Source organism: Mycteria americana, chromosome 10, assembly GCF_035582795.1.
Source record: "Mycteria americana isolate JAX WOST 10 ecotype Jacksonville Zoo and Gardens chromosome 10, USCA_MyAme_1.0, whole genome shotgun sequence".
NCBI classification, from domain to species: domain Eukaryota; kingdom Metazoa; phylum Chordata; class Aves; order Ciconiiformes; family Ciconiidae; genus Mycteria; species Mycteria americana.
Genome location: NC_134374.1, coordinates 11939292 through 11953642, shown reverse-complemented (window position 1 = coordinate 11953642; position 14351 = coordinate 11939292).

The window sequence follows — 14351 nt, the reverse complement described above, 5'->3', positions numbered from 1 at the left end:
AAGGCTGATTTTGGTTGCATTGTCAACGACTCTGAGGCCTTCAGGCCTGAAAGGTCACCCTGGGAGACAAAATAATCTCATGAATGGGCCTCTGTGAAATAGCCAACACTTTAATCCCACTGGGGTTGGAAGCAACCCAGGAAGAAGGGCTGTCCCACCTTGATTTTGCCCTTTGTGGAGTCCAGACATCCGTGTCAATGGAAAGAAAAAAAAAAAAAAAGAATGGAAAATAAAGAAGTGTATTTTTCAGTCGCAGGAAAAAACCAGCTCACCCTTCTGAGAATAGAGCTGTGCCATAGGAACAGGAACTGACTCAACGACATCTTCGAGGGTGCCTGTTGGTATAGTGGGTGGACCTGATACTAGAGTGGGTAGAGTGGTTCAGAGAGGAAGGGCGGCATCACAACCACCTCTTGAGTGTAACCAGCCGAGCAGAAGCCTTGAGACATGGGCAGAGTCATCAATGTCCCTTGACCACCTCCAACTTAAAGAAACAGCGGGAACTGGGAGCTCTGTAGGGACAGAGCCCTCTCCTCTTTGGCCCCTGCTCCTGAAATATGGAAGTCAAAGTCTGCCTATAGCTCGGGGTGGGACATGAGGTGGAGGAAAAGGCAGAAGCAAAGTCCTGCTTAACTGGGTGATAACCAGTCAAAGCAAACCCCTTTGATCTTGGCACTGTTGAGGGCACAGCATCTGAAAACACAACCCGCAGTGATTTTATGTCATACTCGCCTTGCTGCATTCTTCCTGGTACTCCTCCCTACACTATCAAGGGCCTAGGGTTATTACTACAAAATAACCAGGTAATCTGGTTTGTCACTTTCGGGGGAAATACCAAGAACAACCAAGAAACAGCATATTTCAAAATCCTGGGCCAGATCTTCAGCTGCTCCACAAAACACAGCTTCTATTTACATACCTGATAGCTGAGTTGCGGTGCCCAGCCAAGAGCCGGACAACCTCTAACGGTCTGGAGCCATCTGGGAGTCCCCGGCGTTTGCGCCAGCTGTAATACCGAATTTACGGAGCAGCTCTGAGCTGAGGCTCAGAATAAGTCAGAACAGAGATAGCTGGGTGACAGCAGCCAGGCACTTAACCAAAGCAGAAAATAACTCTGTTAAAATTGTCTTTTGCTGCATGTCTCCCTCGTTGTAATTCATGGTGCACCTGAAGCTGTCTGGTGTGGAACAGCAGTAGAGGATTTAGCTACCCAGTGAATAAAATCAATTGTGTAAAAAATCTTGGGGGAAAACGCAGCGGTCTGGAAATTGAGCTTCTTGAGTAATAACAAGAATTAACGGGATTAACTCCCAGTTGTGACTCCATCATATTCTTCCTTTCTGCCCCAACTAGAAAAGTGTCTGATGGCTCCAAGACTTTCACCTCCTCTTTATGCACGGCACTGTCGTAGCTGGGGCTGAGGAAGGAAAGGCTCGCCTTTGGAAGGTAGCTGCATCTTTGGGCAGGGACCGGTGGGTTTATCAGATCACCGTATTCCCCTGCTCCGTTTCCACGGTTGCTGGCATCCCACTGCCAACGGAGCTCAGTTAATAACTGACCGTGTGTGTGAGGGCTTGTGTTCAGGTCGGTGGCTGCGTGCTGCTTGTCCGTGACCTCTGATGGAGGCGATCCTACACCTCCAGCTCTGTCGGTGTAGGTGCCTAACCCAGCAGTTCTCCCTTCAGATCCGGCATGCATCGGTGCGGTGCGAAGGTGCACAAAGACAGCTAGGCACAGGATCCAGCCCTCCGCACTGGTTCCTGTCTCAGTACTCAAGGGGTCCCACAGCAGCACTGCCCTGGGTCCCCAACTTCTCAGCCCCATGGGCTGGATGGAGGAAGACAGTCAGAAAGCACTGCAGAGCAGTCGGTGCAAGGGGTCATGTTGGGGGGCTGGATGGGGAGGTCTGTCCTGTACGTCCAGCTCAGCACTGCCTCTGGCCATGCTTCAGCAGCCGTAATAAATACCTCAACTGAAAAGCCCATGTTCAAAGGCTCAGAAATGTTAGTTCTTGTGAGAATCACCTTTTCATGCCTTCCTGGAAAACACAAGGAGAAGAGCTTACTTGTGTTATTATCTCTTTCTAGATACCAAAAAAGCAGGAATTTCAACAAATTCTTCTGCTCTGGCCATGAGATGGATGTCAGGGTTCAGACAGTTATCGTGAGATATATCTGTCTCAGCAGCTGTGGAACAGAGACACTGCAGTCCCTTCGGGACCAGCCATGCCCAGGCACCTTTGAGGAACCTCATGCTCTCCACGTTCTGCTGCAGAAGCAGAAAACTCTTTGACCATCTCGCAAGGCAGCCTGTCTTGGCTCTATGCAGCTCTCAGAGAAGCACGGGTTGTAGGATCACAACCCGAATTTAGAGACATTCCGTACCTGAGCACCTCCATTCGCAGACCCTATTTTTCATATCATCCACCCAGCAGGAAGTAACACGGGCCTTTCATAAGGAGGTGTTTATTGCCAAGTTCCAGTAAATAGCCAGCTCTGATTTCCTTCTCTGACATAACAGCAATTACAGGAGGTACTACAACAACCTTCCTCATTTGACCTGACGGCTGGTTCACACCAAACAATTGCTCTCTTATCTGCTGAATTAATGATGGATGCATATAAACAGTTTCTCACTGTTACAGGTTCCACCATGACCTTGTGCAGTCAGTGACAACATCTTAAATTAGCAGGATGTGCCCAGATTTCCCTTCAGTGCACTATTCTTAAGAACCTGGAGGATGGGAAAGTACCAGCAGCACTGACTTTGCCCCTGAGCAAACTCACCTTATCTCCTCACAATTCCCATAAGTCCCCTAACCACCTCTGGCATCCTTTCCCCTGCAGCCTTGCTGAGGACCGTGTCCTCCCACACTAGGTTATCAGATCTTACATGACCCAAGGGGTACCACAGTTCCCATCCTCCTTCTTACCACCCCCTACAATTGCTCCAGGCCCTCCTTGCCTGGGGCTGCCAGCAGCTGCGTTCACTTGCAAAATAAACCAAGTCCTAATTGGTAATACAAGAGTCCCTTGTGGGAAGTAGAAATGGCAGTAGAGGTGGAGGAGGAATAAGGAAGGAGCAGACATAGCAGCTTGCTGCAGTTCCAGGCGTGAAGAAGAAACCACATCCAGTAGGCAGCAATGACTATGACCGCTGGGACACAGGATACAGGCTTGCTTCTCCTTGGCCACAGAAAGAGCTAAGATGGGGTTTCCACAGACATAATTAATGTTGATTATGTTCTCCATCTCGCTTCCAAGCTCTAGCTCTCCAAAGACGCAACAAAGTGTGAGCCAAAGGAAGCTGAAAGCCTTATCCCTGTCTCTTCATAGCCAAACTTCTGATACGAAACAAAGCAGCTTTGGGGGGATCATAACTGAAGACCTTCATAACTGAAGATCCATCCAGCTGATGGATCCTTTGAGGTTGCCTTGTGTGTGATGCTATGGTTTTGGTGACTTTTTTAACTTTTTGGACAATTCATTCTGTCTGTTGAGGAAGTGAGTCCCACCAGATCTCTGGTGGAAGGGTAAGAGTCGGGCAGGAGGTGCGTGCACGTGTACAACAAATGCTAGAGACTGGTTATTTTTTCCTGCTACTCTGCACAAAACTATGTTTAAAGTGCCATTGATAAAATGCAAATTTCTGGAGTTATGACTTCACTGCCTCCAGGAAGATGCCTCTTCAATAACCAGTCAGTGAAAAAACAAGAAGAAGGAAGGAGACAGGTATGGGCAGAGCAGAACCGAAACCAGGCAGCACAACTCTGGACATGGGTCAGCTCCAGGAAGGGAGTAACCAACTCATGGGACCTGCTGTCCTGACTTAGGAATGACTGTTTCTTATTTTCAGATTAAACCATGATTGGTGAAAGCCACCAGCTGACAGTCCAGGAGAGTGGACAAGTTGGTTTTCTGTGCTGAGACAGAGATGGAAATTCAGTGCACTGGGAGGCTGAACTGACCAAATCTTGCTTTCCTGAGAAAGGAGGCACTGCAGAGGCATTGGAGGCTTGGTGGTGCAGGCACGTGTGCTGTCACCCTCCAGGTGTTGGCCTCTCGGTCACAGAATGGGCCTGTCCGTGGAGGGCCGGATGGTCATGCCCTAAATGTTCCTTTCACCAGGGTCCAGCATCTCTCCTGGAACAGAGATGTGATGCCCTTCACCACCAGCGACATTTAGTGCGATTCACTTCCTTGATGATGTGAGCAGACGCTCAGTTTTGCAACAACATTGTGCTCCAATGTTTCTTTTAATAAAATAATGACTTTCTGTCCCCTTGCCTAAAACTTCCTCTCCCGTCCCTGCCTCTACACCTCTTTCCCTCTCCCATCTGATTGCACATACAAGTGGGCTGCTTGTCCCTGCCAGACTTGGTGCCCCATCCTTGAAAATGATTTTATTAGAGCTCAGCTCGCTTCTAAGCAAACACTAGGATGAGAAGGGGGGCAAAATGGAGAAATCCATCCACAGGAGAGATTTAGGGACAAATACGACATGGTTTACATCCTTTACCCCTATCTCTGTTAGAAACCAAAGGCCTGGTTGCTTATTGCTGGTTCCCATTTGGAAATGAGCCTTCAGCAATATATAGCATCTCGTAACGGAAAACACAGCAAGAGGCATTAAATATTAGCAATAGCCCTAATGAAAGGACCCTGTGTTTAGAGAGCTTGAATAAAGGAATTGAAGGCTCCCGTTGTTGATCTAAGGGAGGTGTGTTTGTTTCCTTCTAACCTTGCAGAAATGCTGGCAGGGGCGGTCCAGACCTGGGCAGTTTGCTTTGAGTCCTTGGGAAGAATTGTGGGTACACGACCATGCAGACGTTGCTCCAGCTCCCAACCTTCTTGTGCTGAGTTTATGGGAAACAGAGACCTGTTATGTTCATGGAGTCTGGACATGGTGCTGCTCACTCACGTGGGGGTTAAATGGTGACTGAGCCGTTTTCCAGGTGAACTTGTTGCGATAACTGTTCAGAGCCCAGTGACGAATTCTGCCTTATATTTGGCTGAAGTGGCAGAAATGACAACCTGATGTACGGACCAAAATCATGAAGGATCGCTGGAGGTCCAGCGGCTAATGCTAATGCGTTGGGCAGGACCTCATCAGACACGCTCAGGATTTAGAGCCGTTGCTATTTGGAATACGATTAAATTAAACCCTCTTGGAGGCAGACATGGGTGACCACCTTGGAAAGTCTGGACTTTTCTTTGGCATTTGTTGAGGATATCTGCTGGGCATGAGCTCCCAAGCCAGACACGTCTTCGATCGGTTTAGGCTTTACAGTTCCTCTATTCCCATGGTCTGGCACACGCAATTGGGCATTTCTGGCCAACATCACTGGCGGTTATGGAACGACAGGTTTGCTTGGCAAGAGGAGAATCATGATAAATCTCAGCTAAACCAGCAAAAAATTAATGTTATTGTAAAATACTGTAATTCACAGCATTTTAACAAAAAGACTTTGTCATGATAATAATATAATGGGGATTTACCCAAATATGTTTTGTACGGGAAATATTCCACTCTATTTAGCAGCACTAAGACACCACTGAGAAATCTAATTTATTTCTTTGTTTGCAGCAAAGAGAGATGCATGCTTGTTCCCAGCGCAAAGTGGGGGAAGATAAAATGATTTTGTGGTTTATGTGTTAAATAAAAACATCTATTTTCTTTTTATCGTGCCACACCTGATGTTGGAAAACAGGTACACTGCAAAGAGCTCTCTCCTCTAATTCCTCATGAGTCAGCAGAATACTTATGAGTCAGTGAGTGTCAAGGTAAGAAGCCCAGGCTATGGTGAATGTTTGTTTTTTTTTCTGTAACATAATTTGTTTGCTTTCTTATTCAGTAAACCATAAAAACTCAATTTGCATAAAAGAGTCCCCATCTTTACATCTCTGGCTTTCACCCTGCCCGTAAGTACAGACGGTTCATTGATTTCATTGTGCTCTGCTGGTAGGTAATTCTTTGCATAAGCATGTTGTCAAGGGAATTACCATTCATGGTTTTCCCTGAAACGAAGCTGTCGAAGCTGTCGTCTGAAGCCAAGAGGCTACTGTAATTTTCTTATCTTGCTCCATTTACAAGGTAAATTATAGATTTGTCCATAGCTCTGAAGTTGCAAAACAGTTTCTATTTTAACTCCTGATTTTCCAATCACCACAATGTTCTCGAGTGCTTTGCCAGGTAGCAGCAGTGCAAAGCCAGAGCTGCTGCTGCTACCAAGATGCTCACTGTGCAGCATCCCAGGAGCCCACAGCCCCCACAGGTAACTTTTCCAGCCGGGCCAAAACTTGCCTTGATTTACCAAATCCTGGCCGTTTGGTGTGTGCACTGATCACGGCAGATGGGGAACTCCACATCCTTCCCTTGAGCTGAAATGTCCTGTGCCACCGACACAGAGACGGTCTAACGCAGACCCACATCGCAGAGGTGACAAGTCAAGAAGGGACCTTCTGCTTTTTTTTTTTTTTTGTTCCAGCAGTTTATGGCCAATATTAAAAAAACCTCATTTGCTTGGAAAGGTCAAGTAGTTTTTCAAGCATTAAAACATCAGAGAAGTCCCATGTTGTGGGACTTCACCACATGCTTAAAGTTAAGCCTCTGCTGGATGATGGTGGACCTCAGCTGGCACTTAAATGCATTTATTGAATAAGTGCTTTATTGTACTGGGGCTTGCAGAAGGTTAACAGCTCTTTGCGCTACACTAGTAACCCGGTGTTAGCATGGCCTCCTCTCCTTGTTGGTCTGACATAGTTACCTAATTCATTTATCTGTACATTTAAACTAAATATTCTGTGGCAGCATCTGTAGCTGGGGTGCAGGTATGTTGAGAGCACAGGAACCACGGGAAACTCTGTCCCAGTGAAGCAGTAGGATTTTATTGCACTGACTTATTGATGACTTTGTCCTGTGCCTTTTTGGGTCCGGGCCAGACAGGATGATGGCATTTTAAAACTTCTGCAGAAATCCCCACAGTACTCTTCAGCTTACCCGGTCTCCTGTGGTCTCCTGGTCCCCTCCCAGCTGGTCCACCTCACCCTGGCAATGTGTTGCTGCTGACTTTCCCTACGCCAGGTAGAGCCGATCACTCTGATCCGTGCCGGGAGGTGCGCAGCGTCCTGGAGGGGACGAGGGGCCGTGGGTCAGCACGCGATGAGAAGAGGGACGCCTGGTCCAAAAAAAATCAGGGAGGACTCTGCCCTGGGGAGAAGGGGTGGCCCAGAGGTTCTGCTCCTTGCCTGAGGCTGAGCGTAGGAGCAGCAAGCCAGAGCCCCCCCCCCCAGCTCACTTTTTATCTCGGGAGTGCCCTGGGCAACCTCTGGAGCTGGCAGAGACGAGGAGATGTTTGCTCTGCTCTCGCCCCTGCTGTGCCCAGCTGGCAGGGGAGGAGGGACGGCACTTTGCAGAGGGTACGGGGGACGTGCTGTCCACTAACAGCAAGAGGAGGGAGCGGATTTTAACCTCCGGGGAGGAACAGGGGCTCTTGACACATAGTCTGGTCGTATAGGTGCCACCCTGGCTGATGGCTCAGTGAGGCAGAATACACGCTTGTGTGTGAGAGAAGGGCCCAGTGTGTGCGGAGGCTTGTTTAGCCGTCATCAGGTATGTGCAGGGAGGAGAGCATGACTTAATTCCTCTTACAGGTGCTGGCATAGGCTGGGAAACCACAGAAGGCTGGGAATACCCGGCTGTGCCTGAGCAGAGCAAACAGCGACTGCCCTCAGCCTGGGAGCGGAGGGTGCAAGCGGGTTTGCAGGGTCAGAAGGGTGCAGGGTGAAGGGGAGCCTGTGTTCAGACCCAAGGAACGGCTGCCAAGGATTTTTAATCGGGAGTTTGGGGAGCTACTTGAATGAAACAACATCCGTCACCTGGAGCCAGAGTAAAAGCTGCTATTTATGGTGACTTGTGAGTGCAAAGTAAATAGCAGGCTGCACCTCGTGGCGGATCAGATGGACAACAACCCCGGTGCCAAAGCAAGCTGAGCATGGTTAAAACTGGAGTTACTGTTTACATGTTAGTAATGAAGCGTGGGAGGAATCCAACCCCAAAAGCTCCCAGGTTTGGCTGCTCAGGTCCCAGAGCAGTGTCGGGTGAGCAGGGAGGGAGCGAGCTCCGGCCCGGAAATGTAGAGGGGGAATGTGGCTTGAGGGAGAAGTCCGTGAGCAAGACAGAAAGATGCTCCAAAACAATGATAAGGAAGAAGAAAAGGGAAGGGGCTTGTCCCTTGGGTGGTGGGAGATGGTACTGGGGCTGTGCCGAGGGAGCAACCTCCCTGCCCAGAGCAGGAGGGAGGAGAAGGAACAACTGTAGGGAACTGGCAGAGATCTGCCACTTGGACACTGCCTCCAGTACAGGAAAAAACATTACAGAAACCCTCCAAATCTGAAATGCACATCTCGGTGTTTTGAAGCCGGTCTCATGCCTTTGGGCCCTAACTCCTTGTTTCCTTGGTTGAGGTTTGTCTTTATTAAGAGTGAATTTCCCCCCTCCCTCACTCCCCCTGGGTCTTATTTGCTTTGGGGGAGAGGAAAGTTCTGTCCTCTGCTCTGGGCAGAAAACTCCTTCCTCCACGCTGCGTAACGCAGGTCCATGCACTCGGGGACCAGCGTGGGGACGGCTCCTGAGGCAGTGCGGCCAGGGGCCACCCCACCCGCTGCAGCTCCCGGCTTGGCCACGGACCCGCATCAGCCCCTGCATGTTGCGAGGAGCCGCGTGCCCCGAGACCAGCTGGGGACTCCCCTGGGCCAAGCAGGGAATGGCTGTGAAGATGCCAGAGAAGGTCAGGGGGTGAGTTACTTGCCGTAAGCCCTCTGTCAGAATTGCGCCTTCCAATATTTATTCCTTCCTCTAGTGTTTAGCCGTGGAGCCTTGCAATTTTTGGAGGACGAATAACTCGGTGGAAATCAAATTAAACTCAAAGCCTTTTCCTTATGTTCCAAAAAGAGGATTTATTTAGTGGATTTTAGCAGTTTAAATACACAGATCTAAGTGTTGTGGAAGGGGATATACAAGCAGGCACGACATTCACAGTTCAAGGCGTTTAGGAAACACAGGCGCTCTGGGAATTCCTGCAATAAAGTATCAGCTCCCGATCCTGCTGGCACTCTGTGGGCAGGTCTCCCGGCGGTTTCAGGCACTTACTGGAGATAAACAATAAATAGCCGCAGAAAGCTCCCAGGAGAGATGCTGGGTGGGGAAGTGCTGCTGTTTCCCAAGGAGGTAAGTGCTTGATTAGAGAAGGTATGGCTTTCACGAGGCCACGTGCTCCAGTGAGGCATGGGATGCCTCATGTCTTTTAGTGAGACCAGACATTGTTCCTTGGCTCAGGGAAAGTTTCCTTTGGTTTCAGACTGCTCTGTTCTTCACGCTTTCAAATATCTGCATCACCTTGCCTGCTGGTATGCAGCCTTCTCTCACGATGGTGATGCCACCTTCCCGGAGGAAGAATGAGAAAGTTAGGATAATCCCCAAAGGGTGAAAGAAAGGGATGGGGATATAAAGGAACATCTTGGACCAGTAAAGCCATCCGAATGCTCAGGACATCCAAATAATAAAGTTGTGTAGCAAGAGGACCAGAAACTTTGTCAGAAAGCAAAAACACCCACCAACACTGACCCCGCACTTTGTTCAAGAGTTCAGTTTTCCACCAGAGAATCCCACTCAAATGACAACCCAGATCCAGCTGACGACACCTCAGCTTGTGCTCTGACATCATTGTGGATAAGCTCCCGTAACGCTTTCCTTCTGGTGGTCTACAAGAAGTATACACCCTTCCTTTCAGAAGCATCCATCCTCCCACTTGGAAGCATTTTTGCTCTTATAAGGCAGATTTTGCTTGCACAACCGTGTTTCTCCTCACTGCTTTGTTCTTTGTCAACACAGAGGTCCTCCAAGGACATCTTTTGTTTGTTCCTCTTCATCAACATGTTTGCAAATGTCCAGGCACTCAAGAACTGTTACTCTTGGAGCACACTGTGCTGCCAGATTGATACTATTGAAAGGAATGGAAACATCCCACAAAAATGCAATTGCTGACATTAAAAGGGTGGTTCTTACACTCACTTTCATCAATCTTCGTGCAGTTGACCACAGTTGATGCCACCACCTCATCAGATTCTCCGTCACAGAGAACACCCTCCAGCTTATGGCCAAGACGCCTGTAGGGAAAAAAAACCAACAAAACTACACAGTACTGTTGGAAAATAAGTGAGGAACATGTAAAGAATAAAGTTCAAAGGGTCAACCAAGAAGAAACAAAAGAAAACCCAAGAATATCCCGGTAAAACCAGATCTTCCAGCATGTGATATTTAACAATGGAGAACATTAAGCCTTAAAAGGAAGAATGACCCTGAATTCATGACCTGAAAAGCATGGTTTTGGGGTCTACGACCACCGGCGACCACCAGAGGACCCCCACGTGAAAAACTGAGCATGCGTTACGTTAAATCATCATTATGTAAGCTACTAATTAACACAGTCCCGCCTAGTAGTGTGAAAACTTATGCATATGGAAAGATATACTGTATAAATGAACCTAGGTCTGTGTAAACTGGTATGCGCGTTGGGTGGAAGGCTCCCCGTGCATCCAGCGCTGCAATAAAGAGGATACCCGCTTCTTAATGCTACATTGGCGTTAAGAGGTTTATTCCCGATTTCGGTGACGGTACTTCATATTACATTGTGCTGAAGTTCCCCTCGATGAAGGGCACCAAATCGTGATCTATACACCACTTAAACTTGCTGGCCACCCACTTGACAGGTGGTTTGCACTGCGATAGAAACGCCGGTGAGCAGGGTACTCACGAGATGACCATGTCGTGGTGTGTGCTGTCAACCTCTCCACTAGGATTAGCAGATGTGATTGCCAAGGGTCCCGTCATGTCAATGAGGTGCACCAGGACAGTCAGGTCAGGCACTCTGATCATGATACTGTCTTGAGTTCCCACTCTGCTGTAGCCTGCTCCAACCCCTTGAAAAGACAGAGAGAGGACGTTGGCAGGGGCAAGACTGGCACAATACCTGGCATGGCATCAGAGGGAGACCTTTCTTTGCAAATGATCCTGCTCCGCACCCCAAACAAAATTGCAAGTCTCTTTGTATAGTTTCAGAAAAGTTTCTTGATCGGAAATCCACAAGAGCAGATATAAGATTTTGGGACTAACTGCAAAAGGAAAAGATTAATGGCTGAAGGTCAGCATAGCTGTCTTCGTGGACATAGGATCTGCCTGTATCACAGGGTCTAACTTCTTGTGATCACTGCCTACCCTCCCGCCCTCTGTCACCTACCTCTGCCTGTCAAGCATGCATAACTCCTACTGTTTCTTCAGTCTTTAATATTTTCATTGATTCCCAGAAACCAGGTTTGAGTGTGAATCGTACTGCTGCTCACAGTGCTTCGACTTTGTCCATACGGTAGGAAGGAAGAGGCGATGAGAAGGGATGCCCATAGGAACACTGTCCCCCTGGGACCTCTCATCTGTCTTTGATGGTCCACCCAGGGGTTGCTCATTCCCAGCTAACAGCTCTGGTCTTGAAAGAGGTGACCCTCCCAGGCTGATGAGCCTCCCTTCCTTCGAGTCTGACTGGGTTAAAGAAATTATCATGCTGGCTTACACTGTTAATGAGTCATTCCAGCTCATTAACACCCTCTGCTAAACATCTACTGAGGCATGTAAGAGCTCCAGAGATGATTTATCAGGATAAAATGAACAGAATCTCTCCCCATTGACACCCAAAAGGGTGTGTGGATTGCAGACCTGTTGTGTTGAAAACATGAAAAGAGGGAGAGAAGGGCTGTCCTGTTCATCTCACCTAACTTCTTCAGCCACTCTCCTTTCTTGATAATGCAGCCGATGCCACCAGGGTAAACATTTTCCATGAATTCCCAAAGCAGCGGGCTGATGGGGGGAGCGGCTGCTCGCAGCTGGTCCAGGTTTGAAATAAAGATGCAGATGGGCTTCTCTTGAGGCCTGTCCTGCAAAAACCAGGAAGAGAGGAAGGGAAAAAATAGATGAAGAGAGAAAGTTTGTGTTGAGAAGATCGAAGCCCGCTAGTTTGTGTGCTTCCCAGGGACCAGGAGCTCCAAGCAAGCAAGATGCTATCTCTGCACAAAATGCTGAGCACAGGAGGGGACTGCATGCTGAGACTGATGCCACAGCTCAGATCTGCATGTGCAAACTGAAGAGAAGAGAGACCAGTGGTCTGCTTTCGGGATCTTGGCAAGATGCTTCCAAATCCTCTGCTTTAGACACAACCAACGGAGGGACGGTAAGGCTCTGCTCATTATCGGTGCTTTTAACGTCTTATACACCAGGGGCCTGATTTTCTTCTAACTTATGCTGGTATAAATCAAGGCCAAACCCACCAGTTCACGACAGGATAATGCAAGGAGAGCCTAACCCCCTGGAAACCAACATCTACATGACCACTTCTTCAGTTCTTCGGTGCTTCGAAATAAGCTTGCTGTGAAATGAACAGTGATATGGAGGGAAAATAAAAAGAGCTCACAAAGCGGTGTCATTTCAGTCCTCAGCTGACATCAGTTTCAGCAGGGCCAAGTGACTAACAAACTGGGCATGTATTTACATTCTGTTTATATTATCTCATCGACAGGGAAGGTTAGCATTGGCACCAAAGCAGGACAGAAAAGACTGCCTTTGTTGCTGATGTTCACGCTAAGTGCCAGCTGAGATAGTCTGTTATGCTTATTTCTCCAGGCTAGCCAGGAAATTGCCTCATGGAGAATAGATGGGGCCAGGCTGCAAAAGTTGTATTGAAGGTGCAAACTTTGGGTCTGACTCCAGCACTGAATGTCTCCAGAAGTCTGGGGAAATTTAGACCTGGGATTCTGATTCAGCACTTCGTAAGACAGAGAGGACAAATACAGGCTTGGACCCACTTGTGACACGTGTCAGGGCTGTTCCAGTTTGGGTTTGTTTTTTGTCCCACCAGTGAAACAGGACGTAGCTGTCTTAATTCCCCGTGCCTGGTGCCTAGAGCACAGGGTGCTTTACCCCAGGTTGCTCAGCTCGGAAAATGGTCCGTGATGTTTTGGTGTGGCTGCTCACAAACTCTATCCATGGTCAAATTCTGAGTCTTAGGGCAATTTGAAACAAGGGGCTCCCGTTTCTGCCTCTGTACGTAACTCATCTATAGGGCATAACCAGGATCCAAGTAACAAGACGACAGCCTTGTATTCACACCTTGATTCTGTAGACCTTCTCGATGGCTTGAGGGTGTTTGCAGGAGGCTGCCAAAGCATACACAGTGTCTGTCGGCACCCCACATACCGCCCCGGTATTCAGCAAGTCAGCAATGGTCCTCAAGCCACTCGTACAGTGGGACTTGGGGCAGATGCAGGGTGGAGGATCTTCAGTGTCCTTCTTAGAGCTCTCAGCCTGGCAATAATCAGGAGGCAACAAATCCGTTACGGTGGGAATAAGCAAACATATGAAACACAGGGTAGGATTCAGTCCACCCAAACGCAGGTATCTCACTGTGCCGTGCTCCCTTGATAGTTAAAGGGCAGAGGCAGCACTTCTAGGGACGCTTCACCTGAAGTAGGTGAGATGAATTACAAGGCAGAAATGATTAGTTCTGTCCCAGTAATAAAGTCAAAGAGACTAGCTCAGGTGTGGACATTTGAAGTGCTGATGCCTAAAATTACAGGAGATTAATCCCACCCAGCACAGTGACTGCTTCCTGGAGAAATAACTGCTCTCCAAAATGACCTAAGGAAACTACTAGGGAATCTTAAATCCAGAGGAACTTGAGTAAGATCAAGTTTCAAGTGCTTTCTCATGAGTCTCCGTGGTTAGAAATGCTGATTTAATGAAAACGTTTCTCTGCAGCAGGAATTAGAACTGTCAGATCAGTCAACCCAGTTAGGTGGAACTGCCTTAGTCAGACATACGAGATGGGAGAAGAAGTTTAAAGTTAACAGATACAGTGGGGAGCTCTTGCTGTCCACTTTGGGAAACTTTTAACTCCCTAATTCCCTGCCCCCAAGGTTATGGCCTTTAAAACTTCAGTCTGTCGACAATTCTTGGATTGGAGATGGCTAATTCCACAGGACCATGGAGACGGGCATTTTGGAGCGAGGTAGGAGTTTTGTAAATGTCCCTGCCCTTTCTCCAAGTTTCCATACATGTTATTCATCGTGGAAGAGAGCTTGTTTTCAGCTCATAGCTCCCTACAGAAATGCTGTGACTGGGATTTCAAATGGCACTAAGGGATTCAAAGGAAGAACATTCAATGGAAATTTGAACTCCCCTAGGTAAGACCAAAGACCCCAGGATATCCCTTCTGACCAGGGAAGCTACGCCATCATGCAGAAAGTCTC